The sequence below is a fragment of the Miniopterus natalensis genome, chromosome 4 (genome assembly GCF_054644295.1).
Source record: "Miniopterus natalensis isolate mMinNat1 chromosome 4, mMinNat1.hap1, whole genome shotgun sequence".
Taxonomy (NCBI): domain Eukaryota; kingdom Metazoa; phylum Chordata; class Mammalia; order Chiroptera; family Miniopteridae; genus Miniopterus; species Miniopterus natalensis.
The window spans coordinates 4,092,092-4,102,177 of record NC_142084.1 but is presented as its reverse complement, the minus strand read 5'-3'; positions in this window follow the sequence as shown (position 1 = coordinate 4,102,177).

The following is a 10,086-nucleotide window of genomic DNA, read 5'->3' as shown; positions in this document are numbered from 1 at the left end:
CAAGTGAACTAGAATAAATGATACCACAACACAGATGGCGACCATCCTGTCGAGATAAATAAACCAGGACAGTGGGGGGGGGAGGCTTTGGGAGCCCGGGGCAGAATGAGTCTCAGCTCCCACAGACTCTTCATGGGTTCGCATGTCTCCTAACATCTGAAAGCGTGTCACGTTCACCGTCACTGTGTGCTGTAGGGTTTCATTTGCTCGGCGGAGACCTTTTAGGAGACATTTCTCCTGGCAATGTAAGTTAGTTCCTTCGTGGCCCAGGACCTCGGGGAGGGCTGGGGAGCAGCCGGTCACCCAGCCCCACCCCTTCCAACCCCTGACCTCTGGTCATGTGGTTGGAAAGAAAACCAGGCTGCCCTGTGTCGCCTTCCTCCGCTCTGAACCTGCTGCTCACCAGACGTGGGTCCCACGGCTTAACAGTTCTGACACCCTCTGCCTGGCTCAGCGTCGCTCCCACGCTTAGCCCCCACACACACTTCAGACGCTAGTCGCAGGCTGGGTTGTCACCTGTGCTGCTGACGATCCTCTTCAGGCTCGCAGAACTCAGAGAAACACGTTACTTATTAGATCGCTGGCTCGTTGTGAAGACGTCACTCAGGAACGGCCAGGTGGGGTTGGTGCCTAGGACAAGGTGTGTACAAAGGTGCACAGAGCTGCCAAGCCCCCTCCAGCCACCATTCTCCCGACAGCTCCACGTGGTCACCAGCCCGGAGCTCTGAATCCTTTTGGGTTTTTAGGGAGGCTTCGTTACATGCACATGATTGATTAGCTCACTGACCACGGGTGATCGATTCAACTTCCAGCCCCTCGCCCCCCTGGAGGTGGGAGGTGGAGGTTGGGACTGAAAGTTCAAATCCTCTGATCACTTGGTTGGCTCTGTTGGCATCAGCCCCGTCCTCAGGTGGAGTCCAAAAGTCACCTCATTCACACAAGGACCTTGATCACTTAGGAAAGTCTGAGGGGTTTTGGAGCTCGGTGCCAGAAACAGGACAAGGCCAACATATGTATTTGTTATTAAAAGTCACAATATCACTGCTACACAGAAAAGATTCTTCTTACCACGATATGTGGAGAACCGAGTGTTAAATAATACAGCGAGAGCCTCTCCGGTGTCTGCACTCTGAGGGGGACTATGACCCACAGCTGTAACCATGTCACCGCTGCGGCCCGTCAGCCTGATTCTCACCAGTTTTAAGAAGCAATTCACAGGCATGTTTGCTTCCCTGTCTGGTTCAGGTCTAACCAGCACTGGGCAGTGCAGGGTCTTCCTTCCCCAACAGCCACTTTCAAACTGCAGACTTCAATGATCAGAACTGCGTTTGAGCGCCTGCTACGTGCCTGAGACCCTGCTATGTACCTGAGAACCTGCTACGTGCCTGCGGGCCTGCTATGTGCCTGAGCCCCTGCTATGTGCCTGAGCCCCTGCTATGTGCCCGAGGGCCTGCTATGTGCCCGAGAACCTGCTACGTGCCTGAGAACCTGCTATGTGCCTGAGCCCCTGCTGTGTGCCTGAGAACCTGCTATGTGCCTGAGACCCTGCTACGTGCCTGCGGGCCTGCTACGTGCCTGAGCCCCTGCTGTGTGCCTGAGGGCCTGCTGTGTGCCTGAGCCCCTGCTGTGTGCCTGAGAGCCTATTGTGTGCCTGAGAGCCTGCTATGTGCTGGCGTTCGGTAGTTGTGGGGCATATTTTTCCTTCCACACGAAGACATTTACCCCATGTGCAAATGCCCCGTGTCTCTGGAGACCATGTTCAGGGAGCAAGGTGGACCGAGGCCCAGGGTGGACAGTGGTTCCCACAGAGGCCTCCAGTCTCCCACCCTCCCATCTCCCCCACCCACCCAGGACAGGCCTCGCCTCAGCTCTTTGCTCTTTATTCACATTGGCTCCTAACACGAACCCTGTCAACACCAGACCTTGTTCTCATCAGAATCGTGGACCAGGCCAGCAGCAGCCCCCCCAGCGCTCCCGTCTGTGCAGGGCTCGGGCTGCTTCCGGGGCGCTCGGTGCCCACTCGCCCCACAGGCCCGGACGAGCCCAGGACCCGCTGCCTCCATTCACCGAAGCCCCCGGGAGGACGGGGCGGGTCGCGCTCCTCTTGAAACTAGACTCTTGAAATCCTCACGAGTTACTCTCTTCATTTGGTGACCAAGTCTACTCACTAATCCAAAGGAAGGAAATGCACTAAATCCTAAATAAAGCCCCTAAAATAACCACCGAGGACTTAGCGAGAGGCTGTCCACCAACCCCCTCCTTTCATGAGGAGCCCCTCCTGTTGAGGGGGAGACTCAGCCGGCTCGTGCTCCTGGGGCCGGGGAGGGAGCTGTGGTCTTTGAGAGGAGCCGCGTTAGGAGACACCGCTTGGGCAGGTGCGGGACGCCCGGCCCCCGCTTGGAGGGCAGGCGTCAGGGCGAAGCCTGACGGTCAGCGCAGGTCGCCCCGACCTGGGTGGGAGCCGCAGCACAGGCTGGTGGCAGCTGGTTAGAGCATCATCCGTGCCCCTCCAGGCGGAGGGTTCGATCCCCGGTCGGGGCATGTACGGGGCAACCCACTGATGTTTCTCACAGTGACCTCTCTCCCCCTCTCTCTAAAATTCAATAAAACATGTCCTTGGATCAAGATTAAAAAGAGTTTGGCTCCACACCCATGCCCAACCCTGTTCATCCTTGCTCCTAAAGTAAAACTGCTCCTTACCCCCAGCGCTTGTCGCCCGGCTGGGAGCTCGCAGCAGAGGTGAGCTGTGCGGCGTGAACCCCACGGTCCCGGGCAGCTGCAGCGCGGGGCTGAGCCGCCCGGACGCGCGGGACCGTGTGCTGGGTCAGAGGGACAGGACGTCGTGTGTGAGTCAGGGCTTGTGCTGTGGTTGTCTGGAGGTGAGGAGCACTGTCCAGGCACCAGTCTAATTTTCTAAGTAAATATGTGTGAGCCACAACGACTTCTAATGTGATAGGAAGCCCCCAACCGAATGCTTAACCTGGCGTGAAACCAGCACAACTGTAGAGTCTCCATTTCAGGTGCAATTCCACTGGTTTTATTACATGGACTGGTAAGGATTCTGCAAGGTAAAGAGCAAACTATAGTTTCACAATAGAAACGAGTCTAATGGGCCAGAGAGAGGAAAAGCCTGTCTCTGGGGACTTGCACTAAGTTGGAGTAGGTGATAAATAGAATTTATTTTGCTTATAATTAATTTTATTTTACAGTTTTGCAAAGCACAGAAAAACACAAAGAAAAAGATTAAGAGCTAATTCTTGTACTTAAAGATGACTGTTTTCTCTCAGCCCTTCCTCCGTGTGTACACGTGACCATGTGTGAATGTGAGTATGTGTGTCTGTGTGAGTTTGTTAGTGTGTGTGTGAGAGCCTTTGTGTCTGTGTGAGCATGCGTATGAGTGTGTGTGTGTGACTGTGTACCTGTGAGTGTGTGTATATGTGTGTTCTATGTGTGTGTTAGTGTGTATGTGAATATGAGTGTGTTCTGTGTGTGTGACTGTTAGTGTGTGTGTCTGGATGTATGAGTGTTCTGTGTTCTGTGTGTGTCTATGTGAGTGTGCATGTGTGTTCTGCATGTGTGTGTATGAGTGTGTTTGTGTGTGTAGTGTGTGTGTCTGTGTGTGTGTGTCTGAGTGTGACTGTGAGCTTGTGTGTCTCAGACGCTACACACTGCTCTCCCTGCTGACTTGGAGCCTTGAGCTCCTGAGGGTCAGGAGCCCCGTGGGCTGAAGCCCCCTCCCCCCCAGCCGGCCACGAGGCGGCTGCGTTTGTGAAGCCAGGCTGGTGACCCTTACTCATCACTGCCTTTGCGAGCATCTCACAGAAGGCGGCAGAGCCAGGTCTGGGGAACCTGGAGACAGCCGATGCCCCGTGAACCTGTTACTCCCCCAGTTCACCAGCCCAGCTTCAGGGAGGCCACTTGCAAAGGTTGGCAGGTGACCTCTGGAGTGCGGGAGAGAGCAGAAGCCTGACTCAGGCCCGAGGAGGCCACAGTGGTCTGCGGCAGCAAAGACAAAGAACAGACGTGCTTGGTGTGGCCCAACGTCCAGACAGAAACAGGGCAAGAGGCACAAGAGCCGAGGGACAAGAAGAGGTGTCTGCCTGTGAGGACACGGCAGAGTGAGGGCCTCGCACAGACCCTGGGTGGCTGGGCCAAGGGAGGCAGCCAGGTTGAGGGTCCAGAGATGGCGGGGTGGGGGTGGAGGGAGAGGAGAGCGGTGCAGGGCCCTGCCAAGCCGCGCACACTCGCACCCACTCCCTGCCCTATTTCCCTCAGGGCCCTGAAGGCATTAGCTGTGCATATACTTGTGCACAGGCTTCTCCACAAAAATCCATTTCCTCCGTAACTAGTGTCAGGAACACAGAATTCAAGGGAGTAAATTTGAGGCTAGAATTGGCTTCAGGCAGCTACTCCTGGATGGCGCAGCTTCGGGTCCAGCAGGAAGGGAGCATTTCAAAGGCAGAGGGCCTGGGGCCAGGAAGCCGTGAGCAAAGGGAAGGCCCAGCAAGCCCCCCTCTCCTCGGGGACTCGAGGGGAAGGCCACCAGCTGGTTACCTCTCAGGTAACCTCCTTTAAGAAAAGTTTGATCTTGATAACATTGCCAGGCTTCTATTTTCTTTTCAGCGTCTGTGACACCACGGCACAGCTGTCTGTCTCCTGTCCGAGCCCTCGACTCACTCGACCCAGCACCTCCCTGACCAGACACCCACCTGCTCTGCTTTACATGGCCAGCCACGTGACACCCACACTCCACAGCCCGGCATCCAAGACTTCCGTAATTTAACTTAAAATATCTTTCCAGATTTATTCCCACCTTCCCCAAGACCAGCTTCCTCCTTCAGGGAGACTGGTCTGTTCATATCCCATGTGCCTGACACCTTGCTCCAGGGTCCTTCCACCTTTGCAGGGAGGGGGCTGAAAATTCATGTCTGAGAGGGTGGAGGGACGGACTGTATGTCACGGGAGCAGCGGATTCTCGTGAAATTTGTTTCAAGTTAGGCTAGAAAATGTTTAAGCATATTTGTAGTCCAGAGGCATGAATGTTACCTCTCAGAGGAGATGGGACAGGATGCTGTCACCCAGGGTCACCCAGGGAGGTGCCCCTATGTAGAAGATTGTAGGAGGTTCAAGTATTTTGGGGACATTGATTCCATATATCATTGTAAATAAAAAGGCATACCCTGGCCCGTGTGGCTCTGTTGAGCAACCTCCCTTGCACCAAAAAGTCGCCGGTTTGATTCCTTGTCAGGGCGCATACACCGGCTGCGGGCTTGAGGCCCGTGCGGGAGGCAGCTGACCGATTTTTCTCACATTGATGTTTCCATCTCTCTCTCCCTTTTCCTCCCTCTCTCTCAAAAAATCAACAAAAAAATCTAAAAAATAGGCATCCATTTTAGAAAGACATTTTGCCAAAAAAGCAGCAAAATTTGGATGGAAACAAATCAAAAGATCAGTTTAAAACCAAACAAGAGCTTTTAGCAGAGCTGAGTCAAGAGGTGGAAACGGTCAGCCCCACCCCCAGCACCACCCCAGCCTGAGTCCTGGCACCATAAGGGGAAACTGCCCAGTGTCAGGATCAGCAAGGTCTTCCGTGGAGCCACCCCCAAGTCGACAAGGTGTTTGCAGACGAGGTTGGATGCTCCCACCTTGTTTATTCGAGAATTGGGACGTAGTGTTTCACCCCCAGCTGTTGGGACCCCACACTCCGGTTTTGCAGCCCGGCCCCTGCAGTTGAGACCCAGTTCTGATTCTCAGGGCTCCTGGGGACATCACTTCCACCCACAGGCTGCTCTCCTCTCAGCACCCAGGCACCTGCCAGCCCCACCTAAGAGGAAGCAAAACAGAGGCACTGTCTTTGCAAACTTCCAGGACTGAGCTAAACCAAGTTGGAATTATGTCGTCAGGAAAACCACGGGGACACGAGATGCAAGGATGCAGTGTGTGTGAGTGTGTGAGTGTGTGTGGGAGTGTATGAGTGTGTGTGGGAGTGTATGAGTGTGTGTGTGTGTGTGTGTAAGTGTATGTGAGTGTGGGTGTGTATGTGAGTATGTGTGTGTGTGTGTGACTGTGTATGTATATGTGTGAGAATGTATGAGTGTGTATGTGTGCGTGTATATGCGTGTGTGAGAATGTATGAGCGTGTGTGTGTGACTGTGTGACTGTGTGCGTGTGTCCTGTATGCCCGACACCCCCCTCGAGGGGCTTCCTGTGCGGACAAAGCTGACCTCCCAGCCGACGCCCGTCCCACTGCAGGCCTCGGGGCCCTCCTCGCGCCCAAGCAGCGGCAGGCTCGGCCTCTGCGGGGGGCTGTCCCTGCCACCCGCCGCCCTGGCGGTCGCTCGCCTCTCCGCGCACCTCCCTGGCCTGCGGAAGGGGAAGACGATGCTCTGGCCTGAGCGGGTATCCTGCGGACGGCAGGCCCACAGTGCGGTTAGAACGGCCCTGGCTCAGAAGCGCCTCTCAAGCACCAGGCGATGTTTGAAAGAATAGAATAGTATTAGCAGACTTGGGCTTAAATTGGTTTTGTTTGATGGTGGAACTTTAAATGGCTAAACTTTAACTGAACAGTCACCTTGCTCACCGCTGATCTGTGCTGACAGCACAGCCGTGAGAGCTCAAAAGGTCCGAGAGTCACCCACTCCGCAACCCCGGCCCCTTCTTACAGGTAAAATTAGGACCTCGGAAAAGCCCGGCCTCTGAGCCTCAAGGATCCCACGGGATTGCGGGCCCAGGCGGTGGGGCGCCCTGTCCTCTGCTGCGCCCTATTGGCGGCCTGGGGACATGACATGATTATTGTAGGGGCTCCCCAGCCGGTCAAGTGTCTGCAGTGTGTCTATGACTCAGTTGTCAACGTAAGAAGCGTTCAAACCTGTGAAGAATTTTTGTGAGTTTATTTGAGCCAAACTATGGACAGTTGCCGGGAAGCAGAATCTCAACAGACTGAGAGGCTGCTCCGGAGAGCGGCAGATTTGCACCTGGCTTTATAGATCACAGTCAAAAGAGGAGACATGAAATCCATTGGTGATAGATTAGGGAGGCGGAGAAAGCAAGGGGGGAACCTCTGGGGTAGGATGACAAATAAAATGACAGACACGCTCCTCTTAGGTGGATGCGGGATTGTTAACAGTCAACAGTTAATGACAATGAGGAGATTTGTGGTCTCCGCTTTGAGGGGTCTGGAAAAAGGAAAATTACTTTACATTCCAATGATATGTTATCGTAGATGCAAAAAAACAATCGACAGGCTCAGCTGGGGTAAAAATTGACCTTTATCAGGGAAGCTACCAACCTAGGACATGAGTACCCACCATAAACTGCTTTAGTTAAGAAAATTTTAGTTTCAGACCATCCTTGTAGTTACTGTAGGTCCCTGAGTTTGCGAGGCTGCTGCACAGGCCTCCCCTGAGCTTGTCAGGTTAGCATGTGGCTCCTTTTCCTCCACACAGTAAAAGTTAAAACTATTAGATGTTTTTATTATTTCTACAAACTCCTAAAAGTATTTTCATATAAATCATATGTAATATTTTTTAAGTAGTTACAGAGTTTCCCTTTTCAGATATATTCCATTTGTTTGAAACTAATAAAGCATGCTTTATGTATCAACAGTAGCTCAGTACCAAACCTATTTGTACTCAGGTTTAATTCTCTCTCTAACAACTAGATCAGTTCTCTCTACACCGCACGGGACTGTAGAAAGGAAGAGAGAAACAAAACACAGCCAGGCACATGTGCCAGCCTGTGTCCCCACACCGAGACCCGGGGGGCCACACCCACAGTCACACGCCCACCCTGGCACAGATGTGGGCACACTTCAACCTCTGGACCTCGCTGATCGTACTCACATAAGAAACACCTGACGAGAACAGCGACAGACCATTTCAATTAGCATCTGTCAGAGACACAAAATTTGGCTCCAGTTTCTTTGGGTTTTTTTTTACTATTTTAAAAAATTATTTTTATTACTATTTTTTTTTTACTTTTTTTTCATACTGTTTTCATACTGATTTCCTTTCACATGGAAACTATCAATAAATCCCCTAAGATAGAACAGATTTGCACAGATTAATTCTGGAGATAAGTCTTCTTTTTTTGTTTTTGTTTTAATTTATCTTTATTGTTGAAAGTATTACAAATGTCCCCCTTTCCCCGATTGATTCCCTACACACTCACCCCCCCCCCCCAGGCCTTCACCACACTCTTGTCTGTGTCTGTGAATTATGCAAATAAGTTCTTAGGTTAAAATCTCCCACCTCCACCCACCCCCACCTTCCCTCTGAGACCCCTCAGTCTGTTCCATGCTTCTATGTCTCTGGATCTATTTTGTTCATTGGTTTAGTTTGTTCATGAGACTCTGCATATGAGTAAGATCATGTCATACTTGTCTTTCTCTGACTGGCTTGTTTCACTCAGCATAATACACCCCAGGTCCCACCATGCTGTCTCAAAGGGTAAGGGAGCCTTCTTTTTTACAGCTGTATAATATTTCATGGTATAAATGTCCTAGAAGATGCTTGATATGATTTCAATCTTCTCGAACTTGTAGAGACTTGTTTTGTGTCCTAAATGTGGTCTCTCTTTGAGAATGTCCCATGTGCACTTGAGGAGAATGTATATTCTGCAGCTTTGGGGTGAAATGCTCTGTAAATGTCAATTAAATCCATGTGATGTTATATGTCATTTAGAGTCACTGTGTCCTTATTTATTTTTTGTCTAGAAGATCTATCCAGTAAGTCAGTGGGGTGTCAAAGTCCCCTGCTATGATGGTATTGCTGTTGATTTCTGCTTTAAAGTCCTCCAGAAGTTGTTTTTGTTTTCCAGCCTATGTGAGTCTTTTGTTCTGAGGTGGGTCTCTTGTAGACAGGATATATTTGGGTCATGTTTTCTTACTCATTCAGCTACCCTAAGTTTTATTTGTGGGTTTTTTAATGTGTTTTTATTGATTTCAGAGAGAGGAAGGGGGAGGAAAAGAGAAACATCAATGATGAGAGAGTCATTGATCAGCTGCCTCCTGCACGCCCCCTACTGGAGATGGAGCCTGCAACCCAGGCATGTGTCCTCACTGGGAATCAAACCTTGACCACCTGGTTCATAGGTCAACACTGAGCCACTGAGCCATGCCAGCCAGGCCAGCTACCCTATGTTTTGATTGGAGCATATAATCCATTTATATTTAAGGTTATTATTGACAGGTACTTATCTATTGCCATTTTAATTCTTTATGCCTATGTTTCTCTCCCTATTTCTACTTCTAATTGCAGCAGTCCCTTTAACATTTCCTGCAGTGCTGGTTTGGTGGTGACAAACTCCTTTAGCCTTTTTTGTCTGGGAAGCTCTGTATTTCACCATCTATTCTGAATGATAGCCTTGCCGGATAGAGTAGTCTTGGTTTCAGATCCTTGCTTTTCATTACCTTGAATACTTCATGCCATTCCCTTCTGGTCCCTAGAGTTTCTGATGAGAACTCAGCTGACAGCCTTATGGGAGCTTCTTTGTAGGTAAGATTGCTTTTCTCTTGCTGCCTTTAAGATTCTCTCTTTATCTTGAATTTTTGGCATTTTAATTATAACGTGTCTGGGTGTGGGCCTCTTTGGATTCTTCTTGCTTGGGACTCTCCGTGCCTCCTGAACTTGTGTGACTTTTTCCTTCACCAGGTTTGGGAAGTTTATTTCTTCAAACAGGTTCTCTAACCTTTGCTTACGTTCTATAGCTTCTGGCACTCTTATGATGAGAATAGTTACATTTCACGTCATTCCACAGCTGCCTTCGACTGTCCTCCTGTTTTTTGTTTTTTCTTTTTGGATCTCTGATTGAATTTTTTTCTACCCTGTCTTCTAATTTGCTGATTGGATGCTCAGCTTCCTCTAATCTGCTGTTTATTCCTTCCAATGTGTTATTTCTGCTATGTCATTCTTAATTTCCTTCAGAGTTTCCATACCATTTTTCATGCTGTTGAGCGTTCTTATGATCAGTATTCTGAACTCTATATCTGATACATTGTTTATCTCCATTTTCTTTAGCTATTCTTCTGGAGACTTCTCTTGTTCTTTCATTTGGGACTTATTTTCTTGTCTCCCCATTTTCTCTGCC